Raw genomic sequence first — 16,113 nt, 5'->3', positions numbered from 1 at the left:
CTTCGTGCCGGTAGCGATGTTTGCGAGCAGGACTCCTCCCCAAGCCAGCCAGAGCTGCAAGCTTACTGCTGAAACCTTCATCCTTCCCTGGGTTTACTTCTTGCTGCTCAAGCACCTTGTATTTGGTGGAGGGCCCACAGGTGCTGGTGAAAAGGGAAGCAGCAGAAGCACACAGCTGGGGAAAGGAGGGAAGATGGAAGGAAGAAGGAGGCTTCTATTTTAGGATTAATTTAGGTGCTGTCTCACGCCACAGCTGAGAAGAGGAAAGGAAATAAGATCTATAAAGAGAAAAAGTACTGCTGCAGGGTAATTAAGACCTCGGAGTAAACATGCCAAATGGTGTTTGCCACACGACAACAAACAAATGTGAATCAGAATGTGAATCAGTGCTTGAGCAGAGGAAGGAATGTTTTCTCTGCCATTCAGGAAGCACTTCAATTGTTTGGAAGAGGTGTGAGTCATTAACTCCCGCATGTACAAGTGAGACATCCAAAGCTATAAATACCTGACATACTTCAAGGGCTCTTTGGAATGGAACAATGGAAATCTATATGTACTTTTTCAAAACCGCAGAAGCATGAAGCCACGCATCGTTTCACAGATTTTGATTTGTTGTGTTTAGGCTCTTCTGAATTGCATTACCCGAGCATGAAGAGCTATAACCTTGAAAGGTCCAGTTTTCTTGCTTCTGACACTTAGGATAGCTAAACAGCTATTTGGGGGATGGAAGCTGAGAGACACAAAGGCATGCTGATGGTATGCTAATTCAATGCAACACTTTTATATCTCTGAATCTGTAGCTTACCACAGCCATCAAGCAAAATTACCCCTCTGATGGCAGCCATGAATCCCATGTGCAACAATATGTCATGAATTAAAAAAATCCTCCTCCTCCTCCACATTGATTTCATACCTGCCTGTTGGAGCTCAGCACCAAGGCAACATGGAAGCTTCACTGCAATCTCGTAACATCAACTTTTATGACAACTGTAGGATTCTTTGGGCTATAACATACTCAAGCTCTTCTTAATCTGTTCATAACTCCCAATAGATTTCACTCCTTTTAAATGCAGGGTAAAACACTGGTCTGACTTTAACGTCAGGAGTTTTAATTCCCGGGTTAAAGCCATTGCCATACCACAGGGTATCAGTGCATTATGGTTACCAAGCCCTGCAAAGAGCTTGGTTCCAAACCCAGATACAGCCAGTCCAGCTGCTTAGAGCCAAACACTATCATAAAGCATAGACCCTACTCCTCAGATATTCAGCCTTAACGTTTTCCTCTAAGAAAGTCATCTAGTTTAGATTCTATAGGACTCCTATACAATGCTTCTAAAAATATATACGTTCTCTCCACACAGTTTTTCAAATTAATGGCTGTGATGCCTTCTATCTTGAATAAAGGAGACTCCAAAGAACGCTGGCGGGCTGCACGTGATCATGCCGCAGGCACCTTGCAGAAAGGGATAAATAACATCTCACCAGACTGAAGGTGCTTTTAAAAGACCATAATTAGCACACACAACTTCATTAGCCAGGAAAGCAGTAGAATACAAGGAAACATCCCTTCCTTTGCTAACGAGTTGCATGAAATGCTGTCACTGATGGCAGGCTGTGAGCTGCTGCACACTGTCCTACGGTGTTCTCAGAAAGTGAGCAGCTTTCTACATGCTTGATTCAAAACCAAAGCTGCTGTAAAAGCCTAGCAACCTGAAACAAAAATATTCAAACTTATTGCTTCAGAGCAAATAAATCAAGCAACGCTGCAAAGCTCATCACTGAAAGTTTCTGCATGCCAGAGCTGCTCAGACTGCTATGTGATAACAGAGAACACTGCAACTGCAGCTGGGTTATCCACTGATACTTGTACACAGTCACCAGGCTAAAGCTAACCATTTGTTCAAGTAAAAGATGCTTAGAGAGCATTTAACTGCCTTGTTGTTTGCTGTTTATCCATCTGAGCCCGCTTACCACCCCTGGAAGCAGAAGCAAACTGCTGCTGTGCTGAGACCTGAGGCAGCTGCTTTTGCAAAGTGTCTGAAGGACAACGAGGCTTAAATGGCTGCTGCTGTGAGGTCACACGCTGAACCTGCGGCACGTCTCATACAGCGGCTCTCTAACGCGGCAGCAATAAGCCAAGCGTTAGCTTGCTTCACTTGCAAGCAATCTGGGGTAACAGCAGAGCTTCTCACACTGGAATCGCAAATCACTTAACACCGCGCGATTTAGAAAGGAGTGAGAGGACACAGATTTTCCACAGCAGGGCCCCGTCAGACTGCTGGGCCAGCGAGACATCTCCTGTCATCTCCCTGAGCGCACATCTTGAGCTGAAATGCATGCGCTGCCAAAGTCGAATAGGCAATGAAACACATACACCAAGAAACTCATCCAAACGGCCACGGGAAATGCCCGACTGAAGAAGCCTCGTTTGAATGATGTCCCCTTAACTCAAGTCATGCTCAGAACAAACAGCTCCAGAAACCCATCACAGTGCATCCGACCTGCGTCCCTCCGTGGGGCTGAGTTCAGCAGCATCTGCCAGCTTCCGCAGACAGAACAGAATCCGTCTACCAACTCACAAGCACGAACTGGACACGCATCCAATTCGAGTGACCGCATCTGGCAAATGCTACAAGTTTCCCTGCCACCTCTTGTACTCTATTAAGAGTTAGCTTCACATTTTCTTACAATTAAGAAATGGCCTACTTTATTCCAACACATCTCCAAGCACATTTTCCTGTTTTGCAAGTATTTTTGAAAGATCCCTTCAACCAGAACAAGTTTAATCCTTACACAGTACATACTTGTTAATCCAATCTGTTCTTTTACAAGAAAATACTCAAGTTCAAGTCTTTGAAGCTCACTTGACAAGACATTCCAAACCAGTATTATGTTATAATCACAAATGTCAAAGAAATAAAAAAAACAGAGCTCCTAGGGAAAAAGCTGATCAAAAAAGATAAGTTAAAACATATATAGCAATAATCAAGAACCAAAAAAGGTAGATCAAGAACACGTCTCATCATGCACGAGCATTCCACTGAAGAGGAGAGAAAATAAATTTGGAATTAATTCCCCATTTATGTACTTGATTTTGCCACCAGTGGTGCTTTAACTGGCTTCTGTATATTTGAGATAGAGGTGCCACCACCTCCAGACCCCTTGTTCCAACATCCAACCATCCTCACCGCCAAGAATTTTCCCCTCAGGGGTCATACAAACTTCTTGTTTGCAGTCTGTGCTCCTTACTTCTCATCTTCTTGCTCCTGAGAAGTTAGACTTCACCTCCTCCACAGCCTCTCACAGGGACAGCTGTGAGATCCCCCTCCCCCCCTCCCCAAGGACTCCAGCCCAGCCCCCCACCGGTGCTGTGTCCCAGCCCTTGGACACTTTGCTTGGTGCCCTGTGCTGAGGTCTGGCAGCTCCCACCCTGCTGTGCAGAACCTGGATTGCAGGTGTGGCCACGATCCCAGAGCCAAGCACCAAACAGGAGGCCAAACATGCTGTTAAACTGCTGGCTCCCTGATGCTACCAGAAAACAGCCATAAAATGCAGTCTCCTCGAGCACAGCAGCACTGAAGAATTCAGGGCAATTCATAACTCTCTGGCTGAAGTGCTAGGAACACAAACTGTAGGGCTGGTTAGCCATGCCTTTCAGACTTAGCTTTGCACCCTGGAGGTGGTTGGGCATACACCGTGGGTACCACCACAGGAGTTTATCCTACACCCAGCTCAGCCCAAAACTCCAGCTGTTGCAGTCTCCATATAAAGAGATTTAGACAGCCATTCCACAGGTTCTGATGCACTTCATATACTCCCAGTTGTGCGCCCATTCGCGTGGCACTGCTCTCATCAGCACTGACACCGCTGTCAACGCTGGCAGCACAGAAGCAAGGCTTTCTGTATCCAGGACAGCCCAAAGCAAGAGGCAGCAATGTACCTGGTAGCTGGGTTTGTGCAGGACGGGCACGGTGCCGAGCGGCGGTGGCACAGCCGGCTGCCCTTCGCTCAATGCAGCAGCTCCTGCCTTCAAGAAGCGGGTTCATAGATTTTCCCAGTGCACCCACGATTCCTGTTGTCTCACATCACGGTCACCTGAGGAATGGAAAGCACACGTCATTCAGGAGCTGGCTGAAGGTACTGGGCAAGGAGTAACAACTTGCTCCTGTCAGGAGGAGCAGTTTACTGAGCTGCTGCGTGCAGGCTGGGTATCAGGGAAAGCTTCTGAGAAGGAGCAGTGATGCACAGGCATGGGCTGCCCACAGCAATGGTGGGGGCAGGAGGTGCTCAGGAACCACAGAGACGTGGCACTGAGGGACATGGTCAGGATGCACGGAGAGGTGGGTTGGGCTAGATGACCTTTAAGGTCTTTTCCAACCTTAATGGCTCTATAAGCCTTGACAAATCTTATTTTCAGGTAGTAAACGGCCTCATTTTCTGTAACAGTAGCAGTAACAAGAGATATACCACGGTCAGCAAGAGTCACCATAGACAAGACAGGCTTTTGGGAACACATCAGTGCCTCAGGCTCTCAGCTTTGCCCCGTTTCATTTTTCTTTCATCTCGGTAAATTATTCATCTTATTAGTTCAAGTTTTATCTTTTGATCAAGCTTTTGTAATACAGCATTTGGAAATGAGTTTCTTAGAGGGACAAGAGCTGTCAGATGGTAACCCAGATCAGATCAAACCCAACAAAGCGGTTTTTAGGACAAGTCAGAGCCAAAGCTGGAACTTCAGAGCGTACGTGCAAAGTATTATTTTCTAAAAACCACAGTGTTGACATTACGAGGGAAGAAAACGGAGGAGAGATCGTATCTTCTGAGCCCTCGATCAAATTGCTTTGTAATTCACCCACTAACCCATCCTCTGCTTCCCCTAAGAGACAGCAGTCTGGGACAGCAGCAGCTTGTGGATTTTAGAGCGCTAAGGGAGAACCAGGCAGTTAAATACAGCACTGCAACCACATCCCCAGAGGAGACGGAAGCAATCAGAGCTATTTCAAATAACCCAGTAACTTCACAGATTTTTTTTCAGATATAAAGCAGGGGTCAACATGAAATTATCTACAACCTGTACGAAACACACAGAGCTATGCGGTGTCGGCAGCACCCTGTGGTTTCCCTCAGCAAACTTTTCTCAAAGCAATCGTCAGACATTAGATTCCAGTATTTCTAAGATGGTATCTGGTAGTTCTTCATTTACCCTAGCTTCTCATCTTTGAAGCAATCCAGTTTCTGTGCCGGTGCCTCATTTCCATTTTACACATCCTATAATTGCGTTTGTCCTTCTGTCCTTGCAAGTTGGCTTCTGAAAGATTCCTATCATTAACACATCTACAAAGAGCAAAAGAAATTGCTCCCTTTCTAGGTCCTTCAGTTGAGATAAAATTATAAAAATAATCGTTTTCCTTACATGCTTTGGGAAGTTGCCTTAGATGGCTCTTGTAGGAAAAGTCACGGGCTTAGGCACATGTCCTGGGAGGGAGGGATGCTGGCAGAGGCTTCAGGCCCTCCACCTGGTTGTATGACTTACTGTTCTCTTCACCTTCTGTCTATTCTTGGCCACATTTTAATTGCTAGAATTTCCCTTTACATATTTGGGAACTACTCCTTGTCAGCGCTTTCTGGAAACACACGGTTTCTAAGATTCCTTACTAAGATGTCTAACCATTTTACTTCAGCCCACCTACTTCCTCAAATCCCTATTTTTCTCTTATTCTCTTCACGGGCAACGCACCACCCTTTCTGTCCAGGAATGCCAACGCCTCTCAACCTGCTAAACAAATATAGCTTCAGTCCTCCCCGGGACAAAGACTGCTGAGAAACCCCAGTGAACTGAGCTGTGCCTATTTCACGGTGCAGTCTGCTCTGCCCACGGAGGTATAAATAGTGCCCGCAGCTGTGCACCGCGTCCTCGGCCATCCACTGCCTTGACACTCACAGCCACCGGCAGCAAGACACAGGCAGTAGAGCCAAGGATTGAGCCATGCACTGCGTCCCATCCCCGCTTATACCCTCAGCAAGTTCCCCGACCTCTCCGTCTCTCCGTTTCCAAGGTTACAAGCGAGGCATGACAAAGGCAGGAAGAAAACCCAGACGTTTTTTGGCTCCCAACTTTGTTCCTTTTGCTGTTCAGCCATCTTCCCTTCCTACACTGCGGGCTTCACTCTTACAGTAATTCATATGCTTCCACAACTCTGTGCAGACCGTTTTTTTTTTTTTTTTTGGCCGATTCCAATCAGTTTCCCCAACCCGGATTCGTTCGCTCCTTGCTTACATCCACTTGGAAATCATGAGGGAAACCATACCCTGACCGGTTCTGGCTGAGGAAAGGACACGCACCTATAAATGAAAGTTAAACCAAACCATTCCTAAACGTATGCAAATGACGTGAGAGGAGACAGGAAACCACATCTGAAGTGCAAATCAAACCCATTGTTTTGCTCCATTTCTGAAAAAATCTCTGGAAAACGCCTCCCACCCCCCATTCCCCCCTCCCCCCGAATTTCTTTGTTCCCGGCAGAAGGAACCAGGCAGCCATGGAACAGAACGGAGCGCTGTCCCTCCTCTGCCCTCCTCCTTCCAGCGGGATCGCAGTTTGCCAGCCTTGGCAGACGGCGCCGCATTGAAAATAGAACCGAATCCCAAAATGTGATTTGGCACGCAGCTGCTGAAGCGCTCAGTAAGTCCGCTTCCCCTCTTTTCCACTTCCTTTCTCCCGTTCTAATCTCGGGCAGAAAAGCTCTCAGACCTCTCGCGGAGCAACCACGGGTGCAGCCAGGAACAGACAAAGAGCCCGGAGCGTGCCAGCCTGCACACGCCGTGACAGCTGAGGGCACGGACCTGGCGCTGCGGGCAGCTGCTCTCGTCCTCACGTGCTGCAGGGCATGAAGGCAGCACCCTGCGTGCCTCCCGGCCATGGAGAACGCTCCAGGGAGACCTCACTGCGGCCTCCCAGTACCTGGGGGGGCTTACAAGCAGGAGGGGGACCGGCTTTTTGTGGCCTAACAGTGATAGGACAAAGGTGAATGGTTTTCAACTAAACCAGGGGAGATTTAGGTGTGTTGTGCAGAGGAAATCAGTTACTCAGAGGGTGGTGAGGTGCTGGCACTGCTGCCCAGAGCTGTGAGTGCCCCAACCCTGGAGGTGACAAGGCCACGGATGGGCCCTGGGCAGCCTGAGCTGGGGGGCACCCAGCCCACAGCAGGGGGTGGAACTGGGTGGGCTTTAAGGTCTTTTCCAACCCAAACCACTCCATGTTTCTCTATTTTACAGATATTTACAGAGAGCACACAGCACTGTGCAGAAAGAAGCTCAGCTTTTGACAAGTGCTTCCACACCAGGTGAGAGGAGCGGACACGTGGGATCACTGCTTTGGGGGACTTGCATCTCTGACAGCCCCAGCTTCTCTCCAGGAGACACTGTGCACAAATTAAACCAATGGAAACACCATGTGAAAGCAGGGATGGAAATGTTCCCCTTGTTCAAAGAGTAGAGGGACTTCCCAAGCACTCAGAGCAGACACCTCCTCCCCTCTATGTGTTAAGCTCCAGAGTCTCTACAGGGCAGCCCCGGCCGTCAGCAGCAGGCGGCCCATCTCGCAGAGCCAAGCGGTGCCCATAGGCTGCTCAGCTCACGCCAGGAGAACCACTGGGGGCTGCCACTCAGGGGAAAACCCCCACGAGGCTGCTGGGCAGCTGGCACCGAGCGGGGAGCCGAGGCCTGTCAGCTTTTCCTGAAAGGCCTTTAAAGCCCTCAGTGAGTCACACTGGCCCACGCAGCAATCCAGCGCATTGTTCCCATCTGCCCTCCCCAAAGCGCGTCGCGCTCTCTCAGTACAATACCACTGTACAAATAGCTACGCGCATGCCAGAAGTCGGTGAGCGAGCCCAATTGCAGCACTACTTCTCTGTATGCTTTTCAACCCAACGAGACCTAACTCGGGCTGCTACAAAACAGACAGGAGGGCAAGATCTGATGCAGATTCAGAAATAGATCCCTGCGGTAAAGCATTAGCCAGGTTAGGGTGCTGCAGAAGCAGTGCAGAGAGCCCCGCTTCCCTGCTGCAAGAGAAGCTTGTGGGGCCTGGATGGAGCCGCTGCGCTGAAGTTACAAAAAGCATCCACCGACTGCACAGAGCTCTTTTAACACAGATCATTGTTACTGACACCACTTTGCCCTTTTTTTGCTGTTATTCCCAACTCATTCAGTTCCACGAGCGGAAACGCGTGCACTGTCCAAGCATTTGTCACAGTCAGCATTCCGTTTGGAATGAGAACATCATGCCCTACTTTATATTTTCGGTACATTTTTCAGAAGACTTCAAAAACCGTACGATTTCAGGATTGACAGGTTTCTGTCACTCATCTTATCAGTAGCCGTGAACACCAGAAGACCTGAGCGCATCTTTGCAGTCTGCCTCGTCCCCCATCAAACAACGGAAACGTCATCTTGAGGTCAGTGATGAAACTCTGCACAGTGAGGATTCCTCACCCCAAAACTATGACTTGGAGACTAGCAGTAGGACCTCCATGCTCTGAACGTGGCAAATTAAAAAGCCACGTTTACTCTAGGCATTCTCCTCCTAGCTTAAAATGGAAACTTCGGATCAAATCTGGAAAATAAGCACCAAAGTAAGCATCACCCCGCTTCCAAGTCTTTCCTGGTGCTGAACAATACAGAATTTAATTCCAAACATTACTCCCAGCTCACATGCTAACATGAAGCATTCAGACACGAGCAAAGTAAATACTGATCAGCAGGTCTGGCTGCAAGCTCCTGACTGCAGCACAGCTCTTCCAGCCCAGACAGAAATATTTAACCAGCAAAACCCATTGTTGCTCAGAGCGGAGCCCACCATGTGACCGGCTCGTGTTTTGACAGCAAGTAAAACAAGAAAGATGATGATACCACAGCCACAAACAGCCAAACCTAGCAGGCCAGGATACACCATGTAAAGCATTTCTAGAGGCAAGACCATAAAGCTTTACCATTGGAACTAAAGACTTAAATCTCTTACAACAGGAGCAGTAGCAGCCCAGCTGCTGGGATCAACACGCATACCCACACTGTATTATGGCAACTAAAAAAACACTGACTGCAGCCTGCTGCTGGGCAGCAAAGCAAACAGGACCACGGCTGTGTTCTGGATCTAATTTTAAACTCCGAATACCTGACTCTAGGCAAGCTTTTCCTTCTCTGCTTTGTTAAATCAGCGACTGATGGAGTAGTTGTTTGACTGGAGATGTCTTCAGCTGACTTCTAAAGCCGTTTCCCCCAGCTGTCCATCTGCTTCCAGCACATGGACAGCTGGGGTGCTCATGAGATGGCTCCTAAACCAGGGGACCATCTCTGGGCAAAACCAACTCACGGCCACACTCTCTTCTCCTTTTTGCCAGACTCCAAAGCAGCCCCTTCACCCCACGCTCGCTCCGTCCACCAGCCTCTCCTCCTTTGAAGAAGAGGAAGAAATAAAGCAGAGAGTAATTTGAAAAGAAGCTCCATGAACTAACAGCTTCCACTGTCGGTGCCAATATTTTTTCAGGAAGTTGTAACTTTACACAGAGAAAATTCCAAAGATTTAGAGATCTGGAAGTACTATAGAAGACAGTTGCTACTCAGACTCCCACCTAAGCTGCGGGGCCTGCGGGGCTGGAGACAGGAAAATCGCGGGGTCTGACAGGGCTACAAGCAGCAAACCCTTCACTCAAACCCAAATAAAAACTGAGGTCATGTTTAGAACTTTAAAAACAAAGATTATGTAATAAAGAGCACAAAGCTCAAGAAAGCGGCTCATCTGAAAAATATGCAAAACAACTGCATAGAAGATATGAATTCCAACATCTTAAAGAGGCAGAAGAGGAAAATGCCGCCTCTGCGTTCGTGCTGAGCACAGCTTTTCCAGGAGGAGCCGTCTCCCATGGGTCCCAGCAACCATGGTCAGACAGCGCTGGGGCTGCACCGAGCAGCAGGGCTGGGTAACGCCAAGCCCTCACCTCTGTCTCTCATACAGACATATTTCAATCTATTTCTTACACCAACAGCTGGGCTTTGAAATGGAGCGGAACCTGAGATCTCGATAATCGTATCCCTTGGGCTCTCTGAATGCTCCCCTGTTCTGCAATGACACTGCCACGCACACCCAAGGACACCAAAGCGATGAGCTAACGTATGCTCCTCGTCAGCCTGGGAGGCACCTTGTGAAACAGGACTGCCCGTTCTCCTCGTGCTTCTTTAAGCTCTCAGAAGACAGACTGAGGTTTAGTTCGTCCCGCAAACCCACGAGCACAGTTCCCTTTTCGTGGCGTGACGGCTCTCCCTTCTAAACTTGCTCAGAAAACCGCTGCCAAGAACAAACCAAGCACCTCCACGAACCGTCAGAGCTCTGAGATAAAAGCTTGGCAGGCTGATGACTGCACACACACCTCTCAGACCAGTCCCGTACCAGTCCGCCCCAGCAGCATACGGGAGCTGCTGGGGCTTGTGATGCCGTGCACAAAGGGCAGCTACCTCACTGTGCATCATCCAACCAACAGGCATGTCACAAAACACCTTCCACCTTCCTGGCAGAACACTGACATCGCTGGGAGAGCTCACAGAAAAGCAGGGATACAAAAGAAACCTTGAAGCATTGAGCAAAGTCATCCAAGCTGAACACAGCGGGCATCTACGGGTGTCAGATCCCTAAGTTACAGATACGTTTGTGGGAGAGAGACAAATAAATATTACTGTAAATTACAGCTCATGTGCACCACGAGGAAAAAAAAATGAGCTGTTAAATGATAGCAAAACCACTCCCATTCCATTGAAATGCAAGTTGGAACGGACAAGCATCTCACTCATGAAAAGCAACAGGGACAAATCCAAGAAGCCGCATCATTCCTCCGTAGAGAGAACTACCTTGGTACGAGACTGTGCCAATGAATGTTCCTCTCTAATACATACACTAAAAACATGGAAAAGGAACATCAGCTCTTGTGGCCGGCACTACCTAAAAGCATGCGACGTGCATCCTGTGTAATGCAGCACGACGGACTGCAGGCTGAAATGAGCAGCACCGCTCGGGAAGCAGTGCCCACCGCTGAAGAGAACATTATTCATTGCACGGCTTCACACTTCCCTCTCCGTTCCACACGCTGCATTTTGTTTGCATGTTGGCAGCTTTCACATGAAGGCCTCCCAGTCAGCTCTGTATGGAGGTGATACAGGCTGGGGTTCGGATGACAGGCAGCCCTGACACACAGCTGATTGCAGGTCCTCATCTCTAGAAAGCAACAGCACCTGAAGAAACATTTGAAAGCTTAAGAAATCTCATTCCCATTTATATTTAAATGCTGTTGCTCTGATATTTCACTTGCTCAGTGATTCCACAAAGAAACTCACAGGCATCCCTCGCACTGAGTGCCCTGGCAGTTGTGCTGGACCCTTTTAGAAAGCAGAGCCACAGCCCATTCCCATCATCTCATCCGTAAGGGCTGAGCTGAGCCCTCTCCGATAACCCACACGCGTTATCTTTTCCAACATGTTTCTGTACAACACAGTTACTCAGGCTGCGAGCGCGGCTTCAGAAGGAATGTCACTGCTATCTCCATCGTCCAGGAATAGCGCTGCTGATTTACATCGATTAACAAAGATAACGTACAGCCGTGAGCAATGAAGTCCATCTGCAAAGGGCAGGAGGAGAAAAGCCTGCAATGTTAACGCTGTTCTGTGCTACAAAGAAAAACAGCAAGCTTGTGAAGCACAAAGGGAGAGCAGCAGGCTTCTTTTTTTTTTTGGTTTGCTTTTTAAATGCAGCACTTCTTGCTATTTATATGATGCAATTTACAATGACTTGCAATACTGAGTGTAAGAATGTATTCACTGAACGCCGCGCTGAGCGCCAACACCAATCAGAGAGGAACCTGATGCAGCTGCTCTCTTTGAAAACAACTGCACAAACAAGTGGAACAATCAAACACCTCTTCCATTCCAGCAGGCAGGAACATGGCGCTCATGACCCAGAGCGCAGCAGAACACGCCATGACTAAGGCCCCAGCACTGCTGTGGGAGCTCTCAGCACCCCACTGCCTCACCTTATACCTGTGGCAGAAGGCTTCTCATGGCAACTGTTACTAACAGCACCTAGCTCCTGCTGCAAGCAGGCACTTCCTATCCCAGAGCATAGCATTCCTGATGCACGGTGCTGCAGGAGGCCGCTCAGGAAGAGCTCTGCTCCCACCCATGGAAGTGCTGCAGCAGAGCAGCACCGCAGGGCAGCGGGCAGGGTGAGCTGCCCCATGGTGGATACAGCTGCATACCGCAGGTCTGTGGGTCTCGGCGCTACGAGAAACTCTTGCCGGGCGAACCCATGGGCACAGGAGCACTTCAGGTCATGGTAAGCCTTGTCCTAACACGCCTCTGCTTTCCGAGCTGCCCAAGCAACCTTCCCAAGCCAGTGGTGGTGACCTTGAAACACCCATTTGCTCATTCCAAGAAGGCCTGCCCTACCATCTGTACAATTATCTTATTGCAATCACAAGACGTGTCACCGAGAGCATCTTGAGCAGGCTTTCTTGCCAACAACCTGATACTGCATCCCTTGAAACAAATCTCAGCAACAACCACCACCACAAACAAACAGCCACAACATAAAAGCACAGCGTTACAGAGAAGAAGTTCTAAGGCAGCCAACCTTCACGCCTCGGATGTACACTTACTGCCCAGCCCATTGAGCTGCCCCCAGTGATGCTCCAGGCCAGCACGTGCCACCAACTGGCCGCATGGACAGCTCTGCGTCCCCCACACGCTGCACATCTTCACTCCCCATCAGCTCTCTCTCCCTGCCTCTGAAGACAGAACATCTACAGTTTACAGTACAAAAGTCATGGAAATAAACTACCTCCTCCAAGCATCATTCCAAACAGTACGAGTCACGCTCCTTAACCATATAGTTACAGACCGACTCCGACACCGGGGAGCATTGTGCAATCTGTTTTTAAGTAAAAATACCCAATCCAGCATCGGGAGGCATAGAGCAAACGGAAAACCAATTACACATGAATTATTCCTCCGCAGAAAACTCCTGCACTAATATTTATTCTCCCCGAGATTTGCATTAAACTTCAAAGTTTCTTAAAGCAAGAGCCTCCACAGAGAGGAGCAGTGATTTGCCCACAAGCCCAAAGGTTTCTCTGCAGCTGAGGAGGAACCAGCGGGAGGCAAAGGACAAATCTGCCTGTGGAACAAAGCGGCCAGAAAACCAGCAGCCACACCAGGACACCTCCAGCTCAAGAGCTGCAAGATGCTCAAGTGTTTCCACTATTTCAGAAGGGCCTGCTCTGGAATTTACTGGCCAGTAATGGGGAGGATTATACACTTCCCCTTTTTAAGCTGCTCTTCCTCTTCTACCACCACGAAAACCACCAGAAAGGGCACTGACGGACCGAGAAGCAGAGTGCCGACGCTGCCCAACAGGCTGCTTGGCAGCCGAGGCGACAGCAAGAGCATCCACGATGTGTGCAAACACTGCTCCCAGGAGCCAGCAGCTCCGAAGTCAACACAGAAGGACAACTAAATTGGATCACCCTAATAGCAAACCATTGCCTTCTAAACGTATACAGAGGCTATCTGACAGGAAGAGCCTCGGAGCTGCAGCTCAGTATGGACACACAGCATTCTGTGCCATATCCCACCCGGCTCCTTGGATGAGCTCAGTACGGCAGCCTGATAAACACAGGCATCCATTCAGGAAAGGACATTTTAAGGCTCAGAACCGCGCCTGTTCAATGGATTTATGAAAACATTTAAGGTGTAAGAGCGAATCTCTCACTGAGCGCGCTCCTACAGAGCCCGTCAAGGAACGCAGCAATCCAGATCTGCTCCAGCACCGAGGAGTTGGCGTTAATCTGGCAAACGTCACGCTTGTCACAGTATTTTCTAAAATAGCAATAGCTTTATAAAGCAGGGATGTCACTCCTTAGCACTAGGCTGACCTGGTGGCTCAGACAAGGCGTTACCAAAACAAGCACTGCAGAAGCCCACGGTGTGTGGCCTGGCACCACGTTGATCCGTTTGCTTACTGTGATTCCAAGAACCTCGCTGTGTGCATCTCCTGAAATCAACAGTGACGGCAGCAGGATGGCTTTTCTTACACTGTTACTGCTACTGTAACTGATGCAAAAGCAGCCCTGTTACAGCCAGGCCCATACAAGACAGGCACCAGTGGGTCCACCAGGTGCAGGGTTTCACAACAACCTACGTGCATTTCTACGTATGCATGTGCCTGGCACCGTGATCTGCCATCCCAGTACCCAGTGCTCATGGAATGGTTTGGGTTGGAAGTGACCTTTAAGATCACGTAGTTCCAAACCCCTGCTGTGGGCAGGGACACCTCCCTATAGCCCAGGTTGCTCACAGCCCCATCCAGCCTGGCCTTGAATGCTTCCAGGGAGTGGGCATCCACAACCTTGCTGGGCAACCTGTTCCAGTGTCTCATCACCCTCACAGCAAAGAATTTCTTCCTATTATCTAGTCAAAGTCTACCCTCTTCCAGTTCAAACACCCACAGCGCAGTCTGCCTCTATCCACACCTTCTCTCAGCCGTCAGCCAATCTCAAATCCGCTCAGTCCGCTTGCAGAGATATGGGGAAAGAGACTGCTCCAGTGACTCAGCCACTTATCTTCAGCAAAAGGAAGAGTGACATTTTTCTCACACGGTCCATAATCTCTGCTTACGAGTTGGAAAAACCAAAAGGAAACACACAGGCTACCATGCTAAACCGTAATTTATTGGAACGGCAGCTTGAAGTATCGGACAACTGATTGGCGCTGCTAGCATGCAAAACCAAGTGGTTTGTCCTTGTCACTAACACTTCACAAATAGTAAAGCTCTCACGTCCTCCACTTTAACAGCCAACGAGCAAAGCCTCGTTCTGCTTCACAGCCCGTATTTTTCCACTCTAAACTTCAAATGACGGCAACAGCAATTCCACATTATTGTGCTGATACCATATGAAACAGCGAAATGTAAATCCCAGTGCAATGCTCAGTCCTTCAGCAGCGGTGGTGCGTGGGAGCACCCTGCAGCTGTGCAGCACTGCCGTGGGCTCTGTGCTGTGCCAGCCCCTCGAGGCCACGCATCTCTCCCTCCCATGTTATCTGATGGGGCCGAGGAATGAATTTGGCCACACTGATGGTTCCTGGCTGCTGCCATCAGCCATGAGATGCCACACGTGGTTTGCAGTTAACTGGACATTACTTCGTTGAACTTCGTTTCAACTAATAAACCAACCCATGCTTTACTGACTACCGCTGTTCTATCATAAGCAGGTTGAAAACATCTGGATCCACCACAGCGACAGCAGCACGATAAGAGAGTTTTGTTCCCAGTTTCCCCTGTCAAGCGTTCTCTTTGCCATCTCTTTGCACATGGCAGCGCAGCAGCTCACACCTCGGTTCCCCCGCTCAGGGCCACGACAGTGGCTGCAGCACAGGGGCAGCTGGGCAGGGATGCTCTGAAGCGGGGATGGAAGGGCAGGTGGCAGCAGCCAGAGCAAACCTCCATCCCATCCCATCCCATCCCATCCCATCCCATCCCATCCCATCCCATCCCATCCCATCGGCCCCACCCGCCCCGCGCTGCCGATCCCTGGGGCCTGGGGCGAGGCAGGTCTGACAGGCACACGCTGAAAAAGGGAAACGACTGCTGGGGTGAAGCCACCCCAAAGCTGGGTCCGTGTAAGAGCAAGAAAGCAACGACCACGAGGAGGGAAACCGTACTTCCCTTCCGACTGCAGGAAAAAGGGATACTCGGCAGGAAAAAGGAGAGACCCAGGAGAACTAACTCAGGAACAAGGCAGGGAAGACATGTCCCAACCCGCCCGTCCGCCGGCCATCCCTCCACACAGGTACTGCCCGGGAACAGCGCAGCGACCGCCACGGGGTGACCCCGTGCGGGGCAGGAGCGCAGCCGGGCAGCGTGCGCACAGCCGGCAGGGCGCGGGACGAGCCGCGGGAACTCGCTCGCGGAAAGACGCGCACCCGCGGCGAGGCGCGGCCCGGAACAAAGGCACCGTCCGCCGCCGCTCGGACACAACTTCGCTCCAACCGCGGAGCGCACCGCCGTGCCGCTGG

At 49.8% G+C, this 16,113-nt stretch overlaps 1 protein-coding gene across 4 annotated transcripts in view; it reads right to left on the bottom strand.

Moving 5' to 3' along the window:
- PEAK1 (pseudopodium enriched atypical kinase 1) overlaps positions 1-13,555 on the bottom strand; it is a 97,735-nt gene extending 84,180 nt beyond the window's left edge. For 3 of the 4 annotated variants that reach the window (XM_021407888.1, XM_021407889.1, XM_021407890.1), the window contains exon 1: positions 3,941-4,095. The gene's annotated coding sequence lies outside the window, so the exon portion shown is untranslated. Of the gene's footprint in view, positions 1-3,940; positions 4,096-12,698 lie in introns of those variants that run through there. The other variant, XM_021407887.1, reaches the window with a different exon arrangement.

Source organism: Numida meleagris, chromosome 9 (assembly GCF_002078875.1).
Source record: "Numida meleagris isolate 19003 breed g44 Domestic line chromosome 9, NumMel1.0, whole genome shotgun sequence".
Taxonomy (NCBI): domain Eukaryota; kingdom Metazoa; phylum Chordata; class Aves; order Galliformes; family Numididae; genus Numida; species Numida meleagris.
This window is presented reverse-complemented; position numbering and strand designations above follow the sequence as displayed.